The sequence below is a fragment of the Rosa chinensis genome, chromosome 3, assembly GCF_002994745.2.
Source record: "Rosa chinensis cultivar Old Blush chromosome 3, RchiOBHm-V2, whole genome shotgun sequence".
In the NCBI taxonomy this organism is placed as follows: Eukaryota; Viridiplantae; Streptophyta; class Magnoliopsida; order Rosales; family Rosaceae; genus Rosa; species Rosa chinensis.
The window spans coordinates 37,070,664-37,094,644 of NC_037090.1; the positions used below are offsets into that span (position 1 = coordinate 37,070,664).

Consider the following 23,981-nt stretch of genomic DNA (forward strand, 5'->3'; position numbering starts at 1 on the left):
AGTGCCACTTTGAAAATTTAATTAGTCATAAAGCCACCTAATTTTTCTTGTACACATAAGGCCACTTTCATCCACCAATTTTCCATTACTAATGATTTTGCCCTTCAATCCAAGAAAACTAACCGCATTGGAGCCAAATACAGATCAATCACACTCACATACTCTCACATACTCTCACATACTCTCTCTCTCTCTCTCTCTCTCTCTCTCTCTCTCTCTCTCTCTCTCTCTCTGTTCAATTCCAAAATTGAGCCATGGAATCGAACTCACCTGTCAAATTATGATGCCCGTCATTCTGATCTGAAGCCACACTATCTGCCTCGTGCTCCTCCTCGGCTCGCCTCATCTTCGTCGTCTCTAAGCCCTGAGTGTCGTCTCCAAGGCTCGGCTCCGTCATCTTCATACTCCTAAGTGATCGTTGTAATTGCAGATTGCAAGTATGCTTTGCGCCGGTGATTAGATAGAGAAGAGGCAAGACACGTATTCTTGTTACTCCTAGAGTTCGTCGCCGAAGATAGGTTCGAAGATCTCCATGGCCGAAACTAAGCATTTCATCTCCTCGAGTCGGCTGTTAAGCTTGGCCTCGAGAGCCCTATCTGAGATTCAAGGTACGTTTTCATTTTACGCTTAGCTAATGTACTGATAAGTTAAATTAGCTCAAGACTGCTACTGTTGTAAGGATTTGATTGACTGATTGCTCTGTTTGCTTAGTTGAAAACCTAATTAATCCAAGGGACAGTGAAGGAATTGAATTGACAAGAAAACGAATGAAGCTTGATGTATGTGGCCACGGATTGATCTTCAATGTCAATTGTTCTTAATATTTTATTAGTGAATTAGTGTCCGAAATGTGGTTGATTTGATTATCATAGTCGAGCGGAGTGAAATGGCCACCAATCTGATTTTGTCTTTGATTTTTGGTGCATTGCAATTACAGTGCTTTGTTTTGTATAGACCTTGAAATCATTTAGATATTATATGTGCCTTATCTTCTTCCACTGGACATTTCTAGTTTATATTTTATTCAAGTTATTCATGTCTAAATGTATATCAACTTAAAAGGGAGCAGCTTCCTGTGTGTTACTTAAGTAGCTTTTCTCTAACTTGGCTGATTTATATTGATTCACAATGTAGATTTGGAAGGAAAAGGGCATAGTATTAGATTAGGCATGCATTCGCTTTGATTAGCATTTTCAAATCATTATTATCTTATCAGTAGCTTTATTGGGTTGATAAATGATGGTTTGAAAGAAGAAAGGCTAGTACATTGAGAGTAGGTTTTGGTGTTAGTGAGAGTACATTTCGTTGTTAGTGTCGTTAGCTTTTTAATGTTGGTGAGAGTAGTTTTCGGTGTTGGTTAAAGCAACTTTTGGCGTTTTGATGAGTAACTTTTGGTTTTGGTGAGAGTAACTTTTGGTTTTGGTGTGAGTAACTTTTGGTGTTAGTGACAGTAGATTTTTGGTGTTGATGACAATAACATTTGTTGTTGGTGATGAGAGTAGCTATAAGTGTTAGTAGGAGTAGCTTTTGTTGTTAGTGATAGTAGTTTTTAATGTAGATGATAGTAGCTTTTGTGACCTTACCGAAGGCTGTCGGAAATCTTACAGTAGTAGCTTTTGTTGTTAGTGAATAGCTTTTAGTGTTGGTGATTGTAGCTTTTGTTGTTAGTGATAGTAGTTTTTGTGACCTTGTTGGAGTCTGCAGATATCTCACCGGATTAGCTTTCGTTGTTGGTGACAGTAGTTATTGTTGTTAATAGAAGTAGCTTTTGTTGTTGGTGATAGTAACTTTTGGTTTTGATGATAGTAGTTTTTGTGACCCCACCGAAGACTATTGGAAATCTTATAGGAGTAGTTTTTGTTGTTGATGAGAGTAGCTTTTAGTGTTTGTGGCAATAGTTTTTGTTACCATGCTGGAGGCTGCGGAAATCTCACCGGATTAGCTTTTGTTATTGGTGACAATAGCTTTTGTGACCTCACCGGAGGTTGCCGGAAATCTCACCAGAGTAGCTTTTGTTGTTGGTGACAATAGTTTTTGTGACCTCACCGAAGGTTGCCGGAAATCTCACCAGAGTAGCTTTTGTTGCTAGTGACAGTTACTTTTGTTGCTGATGACAGTAGCTTTTGTGATCTCGCCTGAGATTGCTGGAATTCTCACCTAAACCAAAATCTCAACTGAGTAGCTTTTGGTGTTAGTGACAATAGATTTTGTGGTCGCCGGAAGTTGGCCGGAGGTCTGTCGGAGACTCGCTGGAGTTGGCCGGAAACCTCGCTGGAGAGGAGAGAGAAGATGATCGTTGACTTTTTAATCTAGTGATATTTATGTAAATATGTTGGTTTTTTATATCTAAAATTTAATACCCTTTTTAATCTAGTAACCTTATGAAGGAAAAACATATTTGATGGCCTTATGGCTAAAACAACATTCAAATATTAACCCATAAATTTAAACATCAAAACAAAGAAAAGGTCTTTCCATAAACGTACTCTCCTCAAGTTGGCCATGCATGAAAAAACGGCTAGTCTTCCCTTCGCAGAATTATTTGATATTTCTGCACCACATGTACACTCCTCCAACACGTAGGTAGGTCTGCACCACATGTATACTCCTCCAACACGTAGGTACACACTTCACTACTTCATTCTGATTTTAGATTACTTTAATCTTAATTGCTAAAATATGGAATATCAATTGACTAATGTGCAGTCCAAAATTGGAGTCGCTTTCAGTTGTGAAATTAGTGCACACCCGACCATGGCTTTGCTTCATTTCACTAGCCTTTCTTTGTCAAAATGGGAAGACTTTGAAAGAGTAAGCTTTGCCGCGCGATTTTTTCTATAATTAACTCCGCCTTATCAGCACGCTAGCTATTCTTGTTTCAAGTACAACCTTTTCCATTTCGTTAACAATTCGGGTGAGAGAGAGAGAGAGAGAGAGAGAGATGGAGATTACAGAAGATCACCATGAAGACGATACAACAAGATCACTCTATGAGGCAGCAGTTGCAGGCTCCGTATCATCTTTGATAAGACTGATCCAGAAAGACCCTCTCATCCTCAACAAAGTTTCACTCACTCACTTCAGCGAAACTCCGCTTCACATCTCAGCTTTGCTCGGCCACCTTGATTTTACCAAAGCTCTTCTTATTCATAATTCGAGACTTGCCCGGGTGAGGGACTCCTTGAGACGCCCTCCGCTCCTCTTGGCATCTGCTGAGGGCCATAAGGAGACGGTCGAAGCTCTTCTGAAAGCCTACCCCGACGCTTGCTTGTTTCGGGATCAAGATGGTAGAGTTCCTCTTCACTACGCCGCAATGAGAGGACATGCTGAGGTTTTAGCTCAGCTGATATGCGCAAAGCCCGAATCGGTCACATTAAGGGTTCTTGATAGAGGAGACACGGTTTTCCACTTGTGTGTTACATATAACCAATTAGAATGCTTGAAGCTATTGGTGGAGGAAGTAGGAGACAATAATAGAGACGTCCTCAGTGCTAGAGCTGGTTGTGATGGTGGTATAACCATTCTTGAGTTAGCTGTGATGCTAAGGCAAATTGAGGTACATGTTTTGTTTTTTAATTTTTTTTTATTAGCAGCAAATCTCTGTCCTTTAATCATGCACATAAATGTTTTACAGTTTTAGAGTATTCATGACTTTTAATTATGCATATATAACTTAGATAAACACCACCATCACTTACTGCCACTATAACAGCTTTTGAACTCTGTCTTAGCGCTGTAATTTAGAACTACGTACGTACCCTCTTGGTACAGGCGTGTTAATTAGTTGATTTTTTTTTTTTGTATGTTTTTTTTTTTCCTGGCTCTCTGTAATTGACAAAATTAAAAACGAAAGTGCATGTTTTGTGCAGACCCTAAGATACTTGCTTTCGCTACCTGTTGTATGGTCAGAAGCAAATGTTGTGCATGGGAAGGTATTAAACATTGTTGAAAATATGCCAAAAGACTTCGTAAGCTTGGAAATTCAACGAGTTTTGATGGATTCTGGTATAATAAGGAATGGAAGGAATGAAAATGAGCAACAACCACTAGTACCAAACAACAAATCAAAGAAAGAAGGGAAAAAGGGAAGGAAAAGTACAAAAAACGTAAATGAGAAACGCAGTAGTAAGAGTGGGAATTGGGTGGAAGAGAAACGCGGCATGCTCATGGTTGTGGCTACCATGATCTCAACAATGACATTCCAAGCTGCAATTAACCCACCAGGTGGTTTTTGGCAAGAAATCAATACCAATACGGCTTTTGGTGGAGTATCTTATTGCAATGACACAAACCCATGTTTCGTCGGAACTGCAGTGTCAAGCTACATTCATCCAGATTTATACATTAACTTCCAGACTGCCGATACTATCTGCTTCCTTTTCTCCTTGAGCATCACTCTTTTGCTTATAAGGGGATTTCCTCTCCATAAACGAGTGCTTGTGTGGCTCTTATCAGTAGTCATGTGTCTCACACTCACATTCTTGACATTGACCTTCAATGCAGGCATAAAGATGGTAATACCCAAACGTGTTGATAATGAAGATCTTAGGAGTCCCGTGGTTATTGGTTCTGCAACATTGTTTTGGGGTCCAATGCTTGGACTGGTGGTTTTATACCAGACTATTCGACTTCTCGTTTGGCTGGTCAAGAAGTTGTGGCGCCTAGTCTACCCCAAAAATAAGATGACGAGCAACAGCAACGCAAATCTACTCCAGACTCCCATAAACTCTCATGAGATCAGTTCGTACGTCTAAGTGGGGTGAAATGATTGATACAAGCTAGCCAGTCATCGGCATGAATTTTGTTATCAATTTTCTCTCTGGTTTGATGTTCTATCTGTTCAGAAAAAATAAAATCTAGCTGCTATAGTGCTATAGTGTGTGCTGTTGTAAAATTCATCTTCTCTCTAGATTGTTGCTTGGTTAAGAAAAGTAGACAATATAATCCATCTTCTGGTGTTCCTCAATGGTTACTAACTATATATTTTGAGCACCGATTCTTGCTACTTAGTTATTCTTTTCTTGTAGAAGGATGATGATTTAGTCTTCCTAATCGTTCCTCGCTTCAATAAGATCAGGAGGATCTGAAACATGACTAAAACACTCATGTGCATACAGCCCAACCCAAACTTCAAAATAATTTTTTTTTTTTTTGAATCAATCCATAAATGATTGTCATTAATACTTAAGCCAGAATGACCATTACATACTCTTCCGCTGTCATCTAAGGACAGACAAGAAGTTGTGGTGGTACATAGGGATAGACCACTCATTAAACATTCAATGCGCCATAAGGAACATATAAGCCTATAAACCCTGACAACCCTAAGACATAGTAAATAGGCCAAATACAAAAGACAAAAATCGCCTGGATCCCAAATGCGAAACCCAAAATGTGCAGACCCCAAAGTAGCCCACATGCATAGCAGTAGCGGAGACCAACTCATAAAGTCCACTTTTTGATGTCATAGACAGCCCACTAGGGCCCAGGTCCAGAATTGTCCAACACCAGCTAGGGCACCAAACTAAGTTGGGCACCCAGGCTGATTTAGGCCTCCCCCTTGCGTTGGGCCTCCAGATTGATCTCGACACCCTTCTGCCTGCCTGACCTGCCGTTACTACTCTCCGCCTGCCCCCATCCGCTCTTGCCGTCGAGACCTCTAGCCTGAGCGCATGTGTAACCTCCACATCGCTGGTAATCTGCCTTAAAACCACCACCACGCCAGTTGCCTCACGCTCTGGTCGGATCTCGATCTTCCTCTGCCATGATTGAGCCATCAGCGCCGCAAGGACAGAGCCACTAGGACCATATCGAAACTGCAACGCTGCAAGGCCATTCACCACCCTTGTAGCTCGGATCGCTGCCGCACATGTACACCAGACCCCAACCGCCTGTGCAGTCATATGCCACACGCCGTCGTCCTTTAATCGCCCTCTGGGAGGTCGAATTCGACCCGGATTTTCATTAGGTCCGAATCTCTTTCGGTGAGACAAAGTGAAACCCAAGGTGATCTCCTTCTTTAGATGGAATTCGGGTTGAAGAAATGTCAAAACAAGTTGACGTTGAATTGCCGTAACACAACGAGAGGCAGAGATGGGACTGCTTGGCGATGGTGACGGACACCGGAGATGGATTCCCCAGCCATGTCGGCTAGGGTTAGTTAGGAGGCGGAGAGCCATGTCGGCTAGGGTTGGTTGAATTATTCACACACTTTAAATCTTTGGATTTTTGGTTATGGTCAAGGCGCATACATTTTATTCAAAGGACCCAAGTTCGGAACCTGGTTTCCCATTTGATTGGATCCTTTCTTTCTTTCTTTTTCAGTGACGGTTGGGTTCGTCTATTCCCTATAGTCTTCCGTTGGGAAGTTTCATTTTTTTTTTCTCCAAAATATTATTTCTCCTAGTTTTTTTTTTTTTTTTTTTGAAAAAGGATTTGATGTTATTAGATATCAAAGCCATAAAAACAGGCCAGAGTCTAACAGAACTTACATAAGAAAACCCGAGACAAATCGGATAACCTATCTAAGCCACTCTAAACTCATTAAGATCTAAGGGACGCTCGCTGAACAGCAAGCCTAAGCTAAGCAAGAGTAGTCTCGCTCTCTAAGGGAGAAATATTCATCTAGTCTAATCTGCCAGTCACGCAATTGTGGTACAAATATCAACTAGAAACGTCTTAGAAAAGCCTATAGAAATTACCCCTCCTTCAAAAGGCTTGAGTCCAGAATGTCTAAAAGCTTGGAGGACTTAAAAAAGCGCGAGTCCCTCCCCCATAGGGTTGGAACCAGCACCTTCTTCAGTCTCCTCAGTAGCCAACAACCTCGGCATCAGGTTGCTCCTCGGGCTCTCGTTGGGGATCTGCAGTAAATAGCCCCCATTTTCAGATATGAGCCAAAAAAGCCCAATTGCTACCTTCGGCCCAGTCATTGCCCTAGGTCCAATCACATGTGGCCCAGAAAACAGTCTAATCAAACCGGTAATCAACCCTAGTTGGGTTTCCGCCGAATTTTCAGGGACTGCTTCCTGCCCATCTTTCGCCGCCCTGACTTTCAGACGACCAATCTCAGCCACCAGCCCAATCACCGCTGGCACCAGCCCAGGTGCTACCGAGACCCATTGCGGTGCCTCCGCGAAGCGCGCCGAACCACCATGGCCTAATCCGAGGAAGCAAACCACGCCGGCCCAATCCGGCACCACTGAAGGAAACGAAATACGCCGCCACGCTGACGCAGAGCCCAATCGCCCCCAGAACTGCAGGCATCGACCCCAACGTCGCCGCTCCGACTCGATTCGCCCAACCTTGTTCACAAAAACATCCTCAACTGACAAACGCTTCAACCGGAGTCTCCGATAGTCTTGGTCGAGGCCCCGACGTCGCTGTAGGAGAAGCCACCATCTCTCCAAGCCTACTCCGCCGTCGTCCTGCCACTGCTCGGTCTGGAGAGTACGAGACTCCCCACCGCCATCACGAAACTTAGGTTTCGTCTTCCGGGGTCGCTCCGCAAGTGTTGGAGGCCCTCCCATATTATTTCTCCTAGTAGAAAAAGAGAAACAACGAAATTATCCCTAGTCTGACATCGTTTTTTATTATTGTCAATAACTTTTTTCTTTTTTATCAATTAAAATTTGACTTTAGCTTTAATTAAGTTCTTTCTTCTTCTCTTTTCCTATTCTTCTTTCTATTTCTGAAAAAAAAGTACTGAATTACTATCGCCAAATGATTAATGATGACTCCAACCGGTTCTATAATTTCCGTCGCTATTTTCTATTTATTTAATTTAAAAATGATTCCACACGATATTCCTTTTCGGTAACCTTTTTGGCATTAGTTTTGGTTGGTTTCTTAACTTTTCCCTTTTTCTTTTTTTTTGACTAAAAGATGCTGGACTTTTCCCTTTCGATAAAATATGTGTCTAATATACACTACTACAAAAATTGAATCAGACGACGGCTAAAAACCGTCGTCTGATATGGAGGCAAACCATCGTATATCGAGGCGCCGTCTTATGTAAGTCGATTATAGGGAACCGTCGTGTGAAGGGCTCGGCAGCATGTCGACAGCATGCTGGTAGCCTGTCGACAGCATTAGTTATTGTGACTGTTATTCAGACAACGGGCATAAGATGTAGCTGTTGTGTGATTACGATTTAGATGTTGCTTTATTTTATAACTGTTGTGTGAGTTTTATTCGACAATTTTTATTTTGTAGCCATTGTGACTTTTGTATACATTCGATGGTTCTCTTAACAAAAAGTGTGGTGTGAAGGCTAATGTATTTGTGCTTTGAGACGACACATTCAGCTTTTACCATTGTTCTATAACATGTTGGACAATACTTTTCATTTATTCTTGTTTTCTAATTGTTACAGAAGTGCTAAACAATCAAATTAACTGAAATCCGACCATATATAAAATGTATTCAGTACATTGATATCAAAAAGGGAGTATTTCCCTAATATTCATACATAAAAACACTATAGGCATTTGTTCCTTTCATGCATCAAAACCAAGTCTCTTTTATCTAACTCTCATCTTCCTTCCATTTTTGCTGCTTGAAATCAATAGTAATCTGCAAAGTAAGGCCTAGAATCCCATTTGTTGACTAAGAGGCATCTCTTTGCAACCTCCTGTTGACATCATCAACTTATTTATAATACATAAAACCGAAGACTTATGAATTCCTACAAAGGAGTACATACATCAGCTACTTATCTTGCATGAGTCCAAGTAGTTACCAGGTCTATTTATCACCATAAAGTAGCAACTGAACTGAAGATTAAAACCAAGAATAAGAAAGCCACAAGTGCAAATCACATTCCACAAACTATCGAAATAGCAACAAACAAGAAATGAAAACTGATCTTACCTACAATTGGTAGCAATAGCAGCGAGGCCATCAGTGGTAAAGCTTTCGCAGCTAACAAGAACCAAAGACTTAAATTAAATTCAGACTACATACAAATGAAAGAGTCACACAAAATGGAAAAAGTAGCAGAAAACAAACTTGGAAGACAGTTGAGAACAAGATTAGAGAAATCAGCTTCTACACATCTAATTCAAGACAGAAGGGGGCAAAGCTATAATCATTTTCTTTACCCTCATTTTATCAGATAATGAAACCATTGTAGGATTTTAAACTTGGTTTCATATATGACATTCCCGAGAAAAATCTCCTGGTATCCAGAACTGAGGCACTGCTCACACCAGAAAGAAAATCCTAGCAACTCTACCTATTGATAGGTAGATTTGAAAGATATAGAAGGTCAAGCTCTGCAAACTATGAAATTTTCACACAATGAAACACATTGCTAAACATTGACCACCACATAACACATTGCTAAAGATCTAAAGAGGTTGAGAAAGAAATCATGACAGACATAGAACAATTAATAATTGAACATTTGAATAACAATTGAAAGACAATTAATATATTGTATATATGGACAGAGATGTGGGAAGAACATCCCACCATAGATTTATTTGGTGGGTTCTCAATGCTGCATCACCTTTATTAATCCTGAAATACACGAACCATTATATAATGTGTGTATAATTCAATACCTCATTCAGTTAAAACCAGAACTACATAGAGATTTATACCAAGTTTACAACCTCGATCAGGGGAGGATTTAAGGATGATGTGGTGTTTTTGTCACAGAGGTGCAAATGGACTACCAATTTAATTGGTATCTCGAACTAGTGTCAGCAGCAACATATACCAAGCATACAAATATCATCAAAGCAAGACATAAATAGATAAATATAACTACTGCCAGCTCTATAATTTCAATTTTCATGTTCCTTCCTAGCTAATCTAGTGAGCTATAGTTCAACTACTCCATCCAAAATGATAAGGCCTCCAAATTCCACTAGAAGGCATATGTACTTTGGTCCCATCATATGTACGTGTTCTATTCCACAACCAAATAGCTTAAACATTCACCATTTTAGCATAAAAATAACAAAGTTTCCTACTTTCTCTTTCTCCATATACTAATTGCTAGAAAATTTGTAAACTTCACTTGCAAATCACAATAAAGATCATCACTCCTTTAACTCTTTAAGAGTGCTATACATCCCTAAAATTATTCTTAATATTTAAACACAAAAATTGATTGAACCAAAATGAAAACAAAGCAGAAGTAGCAGTGAAACTCATACAGTGTAATGGGCTGCTTGGAAAAGAGCAGAGCCATCAGCAAGACTGAACCCAGTAATCTTTAAACAATGGGTTCTTCTTCTTGTGCAGAAGGCTCCTCTGCCTCTGGCATTTGATAAAGTTAGAGAAATGCATGGGATTTGGTAAAGCTATTGTTATAGCAGCTATTGCCAATGCCATCCTCACTGTCTCAAACACCAGATAACTGATAAAAATGAACTCTCAAAATTGCAAAATAACTTATTTCCAATCACAACATAAGCATCAGACACATACAAGCTATACATATCAACATACACAACACATTGAACAGGTAAATGCAGTATGATAATTAACCCTTTCTGGCACGAGTACCTACCGTTCATCTTTTTGAAGAAGGAACAACGGTGGGACTATGAAATTATACTTTAACATTTGAAGAACGAACTTTCCAATACCCATTTCCAGAAATATCTCTTCTTGGATGGCAGTGATCACAGCTACAACTTCCTGCCTATAGTAATAGTATATATCGGACAAGTAAAAGGAATAAATGGATGTAGAAACTGAACTGAAGATTAAAAACAAGAATCAGAAAGCCATAATATCAAATACATTTTATCCTCTCCACGACACAGACTTGTAAATCCAATTTGAAGGGCTTTCTCAGCATAACTGTTGGTCCCCCAAACCAGAGTTTGACTTCCAAACTCCACAATCAATGAATCTAACAAAGTGGGCACGTACATAAATGACCAAGAGTCAAAAGAGTGTGAACCAGCCTCTTGCTCAATAAAAGCACAACCACTCAACAAGTCCCAAAGTGGCACTCAACAATTACAAATTGCAATGCAATCATAGAACAATGCAAAGTAAAGGCTTGGTTGTTCTTTCTCTAATTAACTAAAAGCAGCAAAATTGAAACAAACCCAAGAAATTAATTCTTTGAATCTAGCAACTTACATCCAGTAAGGTAATGAAACTTAGCAATTGAACATAATAATAAGTGTAGGATCAGAAAGGAGGTAATTAAATGAGTGAGAATTGAAGCAACCCACCAAAAACGTGTATAAATCGAGCACTCTCCTCAGTTTTGACTGAGCTCACCCCCAGTAGAGTCTTCAAACTTGGAGCTGAAAGATTAATAGAATTTACGTATGTTATTGCTTCTATACAGATAGAAATAGAAAGACTGGACATTTTCTTCTTGGGAATGAAGAAGGCCTTCTCCAGATGTGCCGCCAGCAAGCCTTTCTTCTTCATAATCTTGAACTCTATCAGCTTCTGAAGCCCTTGTGTTGGAATCAAAGCCAGCAAGATCTTGATTCCAACAAGATCTGCAACCTCCAGGAGGAGATTCAACCCTAAAACATCAAACCCAGAATCACCCATTGTTTCCGTCACAAAATTCAATGCAGATCGAAGTGGGAAGTTGGGTTGGGTTGGGATTTAGGGTTTTCTGGGTTGGGGGAAATTGAAGCAGAGAGAGGCACAGAGAGAGAGAGAGAGAGAGAGAGCGTTGGTTGGGGTTTGTTGAAGAAGAGATAGGGTTTGACAAGAGAAGGGCTTGTCGAGGAGAGAGAGAGTGAGAGAGGTTGGGGTTTGTCAAGAAGAGAGAGTTTTGGGGTTGCCGGTGAGTGCCGAGAGAGGGTTTTGTTTTAGTTTTGGATTTGTCGAGAGCGAGGGAAGTCGAAAGTGAGGCGTTGTCGAGAGAGGGCCAAGTTTTGTTATTTTTGTTATTTTTTTGGTCAAGCCTTAGGGTTTTAAGCCGATCCTATCAATTTAGACAAAGACTCACACAACAGATTTGTGTAAGAATGTGGTATGACTGTAGTCATTTAAATTTCGAGTTTGTCTCCTATTAATTTGACTTCCCTCCTTGAAGAGTTGGAGAAAAATGTTGGTGGGAGATCTCCCTCCTTTCTGTGAAACATATTAATCAGACCACAGTTTTATTGTTTCTCGTCATATGATTAGTACATGTTGGGGGAAAAATTTAGGGTTTGAGATGGGGTTTGGCACCACAGACATGGTGGGAAACTTGCCGCTTAGTTTTTTTATTGTCATACAACGGTTTTGTCCTTAAACGTCTTCTGAACTAATTCATAATTTCATATCAGACGACGGATTTTATAAAAATAACGTCTAAAAAAATAAAAATCAATCAGACGGCGGAAAACTATAATACGTCGTCTGAGAGGTGTCGTCTGATTCAATTTTTGTAGTAGTGATACTCTATTAAATGTTTTCAAGTTATAACTGAGTACCATTGAGCGAAATTCTTTATTACAGTTCAGTCAAAAAGAAAAAATTCCAACCCACACCATTTTTGAATCCTGGATCATCTCTAAAACTCATTCCACAACAGAATAGTCATCAATCATCTCTAAAACTCATCACAATACCTACACCACTAGACTGAGAACCACCATCATAAGCATCGCCCACGTTATAGACAACCTAGAATTGGTGGCGTCCACCTTGACAGGAGTAGGGCGTAGATTTGGTGGCGGCCAACCTAACACTACAAGAAGGATACTTGTAGGTTTTCTCATATTTCATTACTGGCTAGTTCAATTGTCATGTGACCATGCGTTAAGTGATTGTCCATCCGTCGTGTTCCACCCATATTAACTTTATTTTCTTGTCATCGATACCAAATTCATAAATAGGATAAATTTCAGTTTGCTTCTCTCACCTTTATACTCACATCACTCATGTCCTTGCACTAAATATTTCATCACTCATATCCTTGGACCAAATTCATAAATTCATAAAAAGGATCAATCGTTCCACAAGTTTTACAGTAGCAATGTTTGGATGCATACAGGAGTAATACAAGTCTAGATGCATGATTAAATGCCTATTTGTATTGTAATCATACAATCAAAATGTACTGACCGTATGATAATTACAATACTCAAAAGTTTGAACCAGAATAAACAAAAACGTAATAGTTTGCAATTGATGTGTACCTTCTACCAAGAAATACACATAATTTGACTACAAACTATAGCTTCTAAGTTTCTAACTGTGATGGGACAAAAATGTCACTAAGTTGTTGCAGCAAGCTCGACCAATTTCACCTCACAGTTTCCTGTTGCACATTGCAGTTCTCAGAAGTCAAGACTCAAGAGACCAACCAATTCTTCTTAAGTCCAAATGCAGGGAATTACTGCTCAATATATATATAATACCATGGTGCCCGGTAAAATTCTAATGTGTCGTACCAGGGGAAAAAGAAGTCAGCTGCAATTGAGCATTATGCCAAAAACAACAGATTAACATCAAAGTAGCACACAAATGGTGGACAGATATCAGTTCCAACACCAAATTTAACATGAGCAAACATACAAGTGTCAGTTATACAATCTCAAGACTTGAACCAAAAACATTCATGAGCTAATTTAATTGCCTTCTTTGGTAAGAGCTTTACATGAATAAGACATGCTAAGATTTGATATGACTATTTATCATGACAAGTATTGAGAGTTCTTCTCATTCTTCGTGTAAAACTGTTACCAAAGGAGCAAGCAAATTAGCTGATGACCTACAGATTGCTTCACTTAAGTGCAGATTTTTGGATCAGACTGATGTGCAAATTAAATGCTCACCAGGGCAGAAGCCTATGTCAAACAGTTTCAATGTCATTCCACAAATTCATCAGAGCAAAAGATATACTCAGCAATTTTCGGTATTAAAATAAAAAAAATTTGCACAACATGGTGAATTCATGCTCTCAGTTCAAGGGCCAAAGTTTTCCACATAAGAGCACAGAGTTGAGCAAACCCTCAGAAGATTTAAGCCAAGACAAAATTCATGAGCTTCAAATGCTTGGCGAAGCCTTCTTCTCTCCTCTAAAATAAGAGGGACAGAAAACTATCAACCTCTACTCTTAGAAAACAAAGTCATTAGGCAATGCAAAGTACATGAAGCACCGACTTTGATCGGTGATTTAATTCTGGAGAAGGTAAAAACCCAACCCCCAAGTCTCACTTCAGTGTGGTTAAAGCAAATTGAATCATCATCGAGCAACAAAATTAATTTCCAACCAGTATCAAGCATTAAGAGTTTAGCAACAATGCATGGGATCATTGAACCTCATTGAACATGCTCTTACCATACTTGCATTTTGAACAAGAGTTTAACATCATCATGCATCATTATAAACTTTAAGCAAATAAACAAATGAGGCAGAAAAACTAGCTGATGACCTCAGAATTCAAAACGTTTTTTTTTTCAGTGAATATTTGGGATCAGACTGACGTGCAAATCAATAGAATACTCAGCACAGCATAAGCCTATGTCGAAACAGTTTTGATCATCATTTCCCAAACAAAAACTAAAGCATAAATTAATCCCATCTTATGATGGTTAAATACCAAACCTCATTGGCAAACTCAGAGTAAATGCAACAAAACAGAATTGCAATAATGGGTATTTGAAAGCTAACTCACACATCCGTGTCTAAACTACAATGAATTAGATATTCTAACATCGAAACTAAAGAGTATGCCTAACCCAAACAAGGCAGCAAAATCATCTCACGACGTATTGTTTTTTTAGTGAATATTTGGGATCAGACTGACGTGCAAATCAATAGAATACTCAGCACAGCATAGGCCTATGTCAAACAGTTTCGATCATCATTTCCCAAATACAACTAGAGCATGAATTAATCCCATCTTATGATGGTTAAATACCAAACCTCACCGACAAACTCACAGTAAATATAACAAAACAGATAGCAAATAATGGGAACTTCAGAGCTACACACACATTAGCAACTAAACTACAACAAATCAGTACTTCATAACTAACATTGAAACTAAAGAATATGCCCGAACGGTGGATCGATGCTCTCAGATCAAAGGCCAAAGTTTTTCCACATAAGAGAGCAAAAGGAGTTGGGCAAAACCCTCCAAAGATTTAAGCCAAGACAACCTCATGAGCTTCAAATGCTTTGCAGATCCTTCTTCTCTCCCCTAAAAGAAGAGGGATAAAGCAAACTATCAACCTCGACTCTTAGAGAACAGATTCATGTGGCAATGCAAAGCACATGAAGCCCCGATTTTGAACCATGTCTTAATTCAACAGAGGGTGAAACCCAACACCCCAAGTCTCACTTCGGTGTGGTTAAAGCAAATTGAATCATCACGGAGCAAAAGAAGAGCATGAGAAAATGTGGAACTTACGAGAAAAGGTCAGAACCCATTTGAGGATGCGAGTCTGCCAGTCCAAAAGTGCTACCCTTTCAGGTTTGATTTCGCATCTCTTCGTAGTCTCTATGCCATTGATGAGCAGAGAGGTTCATGATTCGATGCCTTAACACAATTCTTATTCGAAAGAAAGAAAGAAACAAACAACAACCACATTCAAAACAATCAAACAGAGACCATTTCGTGATGCTAAGTATCGAATTCAAAAATCAAAATCATAAAATGGGATTTCATTTCAGTTTGGCACGGAGCGTCGTCTCTGAAGCCTTGAAGATGAGCGTAGCATTTTCTGCTCCATTTATATAGCAACAGAACATTAGGGTTTCTGGACAATGGCGTCACAATGGGCCGGGTTTCCGAAAATTAGCATTTTGTGGTCCATCTATATAACAAACAAAAACTTAGGCTCCACCGAGGATATCGAAAGTTGCAATTTTTGTTTTTGTTTTTTGGGTGTTAAAAAATGGTGTCTGAGTGAGTTACTACTCTGGGATCGAGCGCAAATTGAGTATGGCCTCTCTCTAATGGATGTTTTTCACAAGTTGAGGGTCGAACTAGAAACCTCCTATTACCAGAAGAAACCCTGCAGCGTCCGCCCTACTTACAACCTAGCACGCTTCCACTAGACAAACCCCATTAGGTCGAGTTGTAATTTTCATTGAGTTGAAAATGGTAACTTTTTTGTTTTGGGACTAAAAGAGAGATTTCATTGTCATAATCACATACAATAATTCTATATGCTTGTACGCTACATTTGTGGTTGAATATATCTGTGGTCGAATAGGTTAGGAAATAGGGGTCGTCAACGGGCCGGGCCTTGCCATATTTTTAAATAATTGCGGGCCGGGCCGGGCCGGGCTTTATTAAAAATCAAAGGATCCAAGCCCGTCCATATAAAGCGGGCTTTGCGGGCTTTTTTGGGCCGGGCCTTGCGGGCTTTATTTATAAATAAATATTTAAAGACACAAGTTTTTTTTTTTAATCAAGCTTTGGAAATTCAATGGATAATGATCAAATACAACCAAAGATAATAGATCTATATAACTATATTGTACCAAAAAAGATCTATATTTATATATAGATACTAATTTATTGATAAATAAATTTTTAAAGACACTAATTTTTTATAAACCTATATTTATATATCATACACTCCAAAGAGCAACCCCTATCAATTCAAAGAAAATGGAAAAACCGACCGCTGGATGAGTTTATTACAATAAATTATGAGTATGGTAAAAAATTTAGCCAATTTCACCATATTTTAGAATCCGATCGGATTGGTCAACCGTAGTCACTTATATGTTTTATTGTTTGACCGATGGCGTGGCAACCGCGAAACGTGCTTATTTTTTCACATCACGTTTGTATATATTCCATCGATGGATGTGCGTGGACATAAGATAAAAAAAAATTAATTTTAATTACAAACACATTGGTGTATACCAATTTTATTCCTTTAGTTGTATGACTTAAACATTGCATTTAAATTGTTTAGGTTCATTCTAAAGCAACCATGAAGTAGAAAATGAATTCGGAGAAATCAACCGCTCGATGGAGAGATTGTAATGTTTTATGGTGATTGTAGAAAATCTAGCCAATTTCGTTATTGTTTCAAATTCGATCAACTAGGTCAAACGTAGTTACTCTTATAAACCTATATTTATATATCATACACTCCAAAGAGCAACCCCTATCAATTCAAAGAAAATGAAAAAACCGACCGTTGGATGAGTTTATTACAATAAATTATGAGTGTGGTAAAAAATTTAGCCAATTTCACCATATTTTCGAATCCGATCGGATTGGTCAACCGTAGTCACTTATATGTTTTATTGGTTGACCGATGGTGTGGCAACCGCGAAACGTGCTTATTTTTTCACATCACGTTTGTATATATTCCATCGATGGATGTGCGTGGACATAAGATAAAAAAAATTAATTTTAATTACAAACACATTGGTGTATACCAATTTTATTCCTTTAGTTGTATGACTTATACATTGCATTTAAATTGTTTAGGTTCATTCTAAAGCAACCATGCAGTAGAAAATGAATTCGGAGAAACCAACCGCTCGATGGAGAGATTGTAATGTTTTATGGTGATTGTAGAAAATCTAGCCAATTTCGTTATTGTTTCGAATTCGATCAACTAGGTCAAACGTAGTTACTCTTATAAACCTATATTTATATATCATACACTCCAAAGAGCAACCCCTATCAATTCAAAGAAAATGAAAAAACCGACCGTTGGATGAGTTTATTACAATAAATTATGAGTGTGGTAAAAAATTTAGCCAATTTCACCATATTTTCGAATCCGATCGGATTGGTCAACCGTAGTCACTTATATGTTTTATTGGTTGACCGATGGCGTGGCAACCGCGAAACGTGCTTATTTTTTCACATCACGTTTGTATATATTCCATCGATGGATGTCCGTGGACATAAGATAAAAAAAAAAAAATTTAATTACAAACACATTGGTGTATACCAATTTTATTCCTTTAGTTGTATGACTTATACATTGCATTTAAATTGTTTAGGTTCATTCTAAAGCAACCATGAAGTAGAAAATGAATTCGGAGAAACCAACCGCTCGATGGAGAGATTGTAATGTTTTATGGTGATTGTAGAAAATCTAGCCAATTTCGTTATTGTTTCGAATTCGATCAACTAGGTCAAACTTAGTTACTCTTATAAACCTATATTTATATATCATACACTCCAAAGAGAAACCCCTATCAATTCAAAGAAAATGGAAAAACCGACCGTTGGATGAGTTTATTACAATAAATTATGCGTGTGGTTAAAAATTTAGTCAATTTCACCATAGTTTTGAACCCGATCTAATTGGTCAACCGATTACCGATATGTAGAATATATATATATGCACATATTCTATATAGAATAATAGAAGTATAAGAACTTCCACACACACACACACACACACATATATATATATATATATATCTCTATATATATATATATCTCTCTATATATATTATTATATTATATATATAAACACACACATATATAAATATATATACATATATATAAACACACACACACACATATATATATCTCTATATATATATTATATATATAAACAAACACACACACACACACATATATATATATATATCTCTATATATATATCCTCTATATAAACACACACACACACACACACACATATATATATATCTCTATATATATATATTATATATATAAACACTCACACATATATAAATATATATATACATATATATAAACACACACACATATATAAATATATATATACATATATATAAACACACACACACACACATATATATATATATCTCTCTATATATATTATATATATAAACACACACACATATATAAATATATATATACATATATATAAACACACACACATATATAAATATATATACATATATATATATATAAACACACACACACACACACACACATATATATATATAAACACACACAAATATATATATCTATGTGTGTGTGTGTGTGTGTGTGTATTTATAAACACACACACACATAACTACAAATATATATATATATATATATATATAATATTTTACGGGCTTTTACGGGCCGGGCCTAGCGGGCCTTTGGCGGGCCGGGCCGGGTTTTTGCGGGCTTTAGGCGGGCCGGCCCTCGGCCCACCAAGGCGGGCTTTTGCGGGTTTTTTGACGGGCCGGGCCGGGCTAAAAGCCCTCCGGGCCGGCGGGCCTCCATCGGCCCACTTGATCCGCGGGCTTTTTGATGAGGCCTATTAGGAAAGGCCAGCACCATCCACTAGTATGATGATGCTCATTTATTCAAACAACCCTGCACAACTATGAATAGTCTTCTCACACAAAACTAGGTTTAAAAATAAATTCATTGGTCAATGCACTTAATTGTGATGCTTCATGATTCTCTTTAAACTAGTGTAAAAACACTACATTTTTTTATGTATTTTTATCTGTAAAAGCACTACATAGAAGGTAAGCTTCAGCAAGAATAGAGATTTATATAGAAATATTCTCCTTGCCCTTAGAAATAGGGTGCGCAGTTTTTGTAGGATAAGTCAACCGGAGGAGAAACTCATCCTTACTCTTCTTACATTTGGCAGGTTCCTTGATTTTTAAACCAAAAGGTCTTCCTCTTTTTTCTTGATCGCAGCTGCTAATCACATCAACATCCCATATGGAGCTTCACTGAGGCCCAATGATTTATCACTAAATTTATCATGGAATTTCTGGGTCTTAATTTTTTTTTTGTTGGAACCATCATAGTGAACCAAACCCTAGTTGCACGACTTTTTTTTTTTTTTTTTTTGTGTTTCTCAAGTGGAGCAATAAGGGTCTTTGTTTAAATTAATGACCTAGCGCTCTGCCAGGGTTTGGAGAGAGTCTCTCTTTTGGTCTTTGCTTTCTCTTGAACCTTCGCCGTTGATTTGTCAATGGTGTCTATGGCAGGCTTAGGCCTGTTCACTCTTTAGGTGTATGGAGCGATCAGTGTTGGAGGCGGTGTGGTTCATTGGTCTTGAAAGGAAGCACGGCCGATCTGGTGGCTATGAGTGATGATAGTGGGGCTTCGTACAAGTCGTTTGATTTGCGGTGTTTTTTTTTTATCTGATTTGGAATTTGCCGGATTGGAATCCTGGAGCACAAGTTTGGAGGCCACGCTGTTTTATCTCTCTTGCAACTGTTGTGGGTGATAGTGAGATGGGTTTTGGAGGATTGGTGGTGCGGCTCGGGTTGTTAGCTTCGCTATGGACGGGGCATGTCAGAGTTCTGAGGATCTCAGGTTGGGTCTTCTTCCAGCTGGTAATGGTGGCTACGTCTTTTGCTGCTGTGGTTGGAAGTTGATGATGGCGAAGGATCGATGGACACCTGGTCAGGGTGCTTCTATCTCCATGTGGTGTCAGTCTCCTCCAGTGGCAGCGGTCGGCGATCTGCAAGCCTCTGGCTGTTGTGGGGTGCCTTTAGTAATCTTTGGGGTGTCTTCCATTGCTTGGTGGGCTGGAGCTTTGAGTGCTGGTGCTTACTGTGGGCCTGCCAGGCTTGAATAATTTTAGAGGGGATGGAAGGTGAATTGTCATTTTCCATTCCTAGTTTTTAGTTTTTTTATTAGGTCGTAAAGTTCGTATTCTCTGAGGATTCATTTTACTATTTGCTTAGGAGGAGTTTGATCTTTATTTGGAATAAAGGTGCATTAACTTCCTAAAATGTGGGTGTACTAGGGGTGTCCTGGGTTTTATTCTTGCTCTAGAATAGGTGTTTAGGGTTGTTTAAACCTAAATTTAGCAAGGCCTATGCGGCGTTAAGCCGTGTTCCACATAAATCAGGGTTGGGTCATGGTGGGCCGTGATATAATAAATATTTAGCTGAGGCCCGGCTCACTTCAGCAGAGATCCGACTTACTTCACTTCAGCCAAGGTCCAACTCACTTTACCTCAGCCGAGGCCTAGCTCACTTCATCTCTGTTGAGGTCCGGCTCACTTGAGTCGAGGTTTAGTTTACTTGTGGCTGAGATTGTCCTAGCCAATGCCCGTTTTAGTTAGTCAGGGACGCTGATAGCAAGTTTGGCAAGACATTATGGGCAGATAAAACCCATTAAATGCCAAATTCTACGTTCAGAGACATTACAGCATTGAGTGTGGCTGTTACAAAAATAAGCATTGAAGAGTCATGATGGTTGATCGCCAGTTATGCATAACAAATGAATTTTATTCTTAGAATTCAATTTGTAATCAATCAAGTCTCAACAATTAAAGCTGAGATTGTATTTGTTTTATTATCTTTATTATGTACTATAAAAAGGGCCGTAGACATCTTTGTTTGAGGTCCATGACCAAAAACACAACAGCTCAATACAAATTCAATATTCCCAAATTCTCTATTGCATCTCTACACTCTATTAATCTACAGTAGCTCTCGTGAATTATTTTACTTACTGGTATTTAATTCTTGTCTTTCATGCACTTTACATTCTTGCAGATTTATTTTGTCGTTCTTTTTATCTCTTGCTCGTTATTTTTCCTGCACTTAATTTATTTGCATCTACTTTCCTGCGTTTACTTTTTTCACAAGTCATATTAAGAAAATCATATAAACAAGTTTTTAGGGTTCATGGGTTTCTTCGTTCGTACTTGTATTGAATCAAGGCATCAAGGTAACACCTTATATTTTGATTTTATTTTTACTGTGACTTGTGAGTATCTGCACCCTATAGATTTATCAACTCGCTCTTTCACATTCACTCACCAAGTTGCACGGCATGAACACTCTGGCTAGCTAAGCTGACTTGTGTAAAGTACTTGCATCAAAGCCAGAGAGAACCCCGTGGCCGAGATCTATTCTTCCTCAGCCCACAATCAACTGATTAAAAGTCAAATCAGCGCAAACTCAGTAATTTAGATCAAAACCTCGCTTGGCCTCTTGGCCACAAGTTGGCATGCCTGTGCACAAGTCACCAAGCCAGAAGGACGCGTGTAAACTAAGGAAACCTCTGTCGAATGACACGTGGCCTAGACGATATTTGAGCGAACATCTTATGGCACACCCAGTGGGACAATATTCAGTGATTGTTATCAGATCTTTACACAAAATCTCGAGGGAATCGTTGTTACAATTATAGGCAGCACGGCCATACATTTTCTTCTAGTCCGAACAGAACAATCATATCAAGGGATCCCGTGGTATCAGTGTCAACTCTTCTGATGACATCAACGTCAACTTCAAATGGGGTCTCTATGACAAGTGGAGTCATGACACATCCTGTATAATCAGTTGTAACGACCGCAACGGTAGTATCAGCCTCTAATGCGACTAGTTATCCCTCTTTTAATCAACAGTCGCATGAGGTCCATGTTTCAGGGACATCAAGCAGAGACAATTGTACAATCACGGCTAGTACAAAGTCGTATAACCCTATATCTTATCCATGGGGGTTCCCGCTAGGATATACCCCTCCTTACGTGTCTATAAGTATGTCAGCCACTACAATCCGTACTGAATCATTCCCTTGGTAGTTTTCACAAGGTCATAATCCATTATACGAACCGGTTAATACGTTAGCAACAACAGTCGAGATAAGACAATCTCCATGGAGCTTACCACCAGGATTCAATCCACTGTATGAACTAGCACCCACAAACATACCTGCAACCACTGCAGCTGATGTATCTTGGAAGAGTCTTAACCATGATCTTGACAATGTTGATGATGGCATCGGACGGTTGGGCCGAAGTCTTGAAAATTGTTTCACTTGGCTCGACCGCAACCTTGAGAACAGTTTTGGACAACTCAATCGCAGCATGGGAGTCTAGTCTAATATGATGAACGCGCGGCTACATTGGTTTCAAACTGGAATAGGAACACAAGTGCTGCAGAGCAGTCAGAATGAAGGCAATAGAAATTGAACTTTTAAGCAAGGTCAAAGTAGTCATGCATGCCAAGTATAGACACCAATTGGACAAATGACGGAAATATTGCCCTAGGCCTCCCATGGCCATGCAGACCTCTATGCAACAACTAGTTATTTCTAAGGGGTAACAAGTGTGTGGCTCCAATTGTCAAAATCATGGACACCAGGTTTTAAGTCATCCAAGTCAGCATGTTCACTAGATTCCTAGCCAGAATAATTTTGGGCGACATCCTCGTCCTCCAGTAAACTCGTTATCACCTTACCCTGGTCCTCTCTAGGCAAGCTTTACCCAGACGGCACCGTATCAGACCCATTCTATTCATCAAAACCTAGGTCAATCGTTTCCTACGTATCCCGTTCAGAACCAACGTGCATATACACAACAACATGTTCTTGGTCCACAAGCATGGTAGCCCCAATTCCCAAACCAAGAATATCAAATCATTCTTGGTCCTAGCCAATACGTACCTACGTATCCGGATTCGATGTATAACCCTATGGGTATTGAGGCAAATAGGGATTTTGGTGCTCAATGGCAACCTATTCTGAATCAACAAGAACCAATACATGCAGCTGGGACATGGTGATATGAACCGACATGTTCTTTTCAATGAGGTGCAGAACTTGGTAGAAGACATGGTTGGAGATTTGCGCCAGCGGGTTGATAGACTCATGTATACGAAGCCATATCCACCTCATCTTGACCTAGATCCTCTATCACATAGATATCGTGTCCCAGCTTTTCATTTGTTTTCTGGATACTCCTATCAACCCACAGTGGAACACAATGCACAATTCATTTCACAGTGTGGTGAGGGCAATAGTGAAAGAATCGTATGCAACTATTCATCAATTCCCTCATCAGGCTAGCGTTTTCATGGTTTGTTAATTTGCCACCCAATTCCATTCAGACTTGGAGAGATCTTGAGCGAGCCTTCCATGATCGATTTCATAAGGCGAAGCAAAATATTCCTGTGGTTGAGTTAGCCAAATCCTTCCAAACGGCCAGCGAAACAACTCAAAAAATATATTGGAAGGTTTAAGTTTCTTCAAGCTAGATGTAAAGCATAACTACCTGAATCAGAATTTGTAAAGATGGCATTAGCTAGACTTTTGAGTTTAGGAAAAAATTTGAAGGATTGACGTTTAAAGACCTATATGAACTTGAATCGAGGGCCATAAGGTATGACG

At 39.0% G+C, this 23,981-nt stretch overlaps 1 long non-coding RNA gene and 2 other non-coding genes across 3 annotated transcripts; all 3 read right to left on the reverse strand.

Moving 5' to 3' along the window:
• Positions 1 to 12,889: 12,889 nt before the first annotated feature.
• Positions 12,890 to 15,694, reverse strand: LOC112195314. The gene is made up of 2 exons (XR_002934458.2): positions 15,336 to 15,694; positions 12,890 to 13,389 (listed from the first exon to the last, which is right to left on the reverse strand). It is a non-coding gene; the product is annotated as an uncharacterized LOC112195314 (long non-coding RNA).
• On the reverse strand, positions 14,390 to 14,476 carry LOC112195601. Its single transcript, XR_002934653.1, has one exon. It is a non-coding gene; the product is annotated as a small nucleolar RNA Z122 (small nucleolar RNA).
• LOC112195602 lies at positions 14,713 to 14,798 on the reverse strand. Its single transcript, XR_002934654.1, has one exon. It is a non-coding gene; the product is annotated as a small nucleolar RNA Z122 (small nucleolar RNA).
• Positions 15,695 to 23,981: the final 8,287 nt, after the last annotated feature.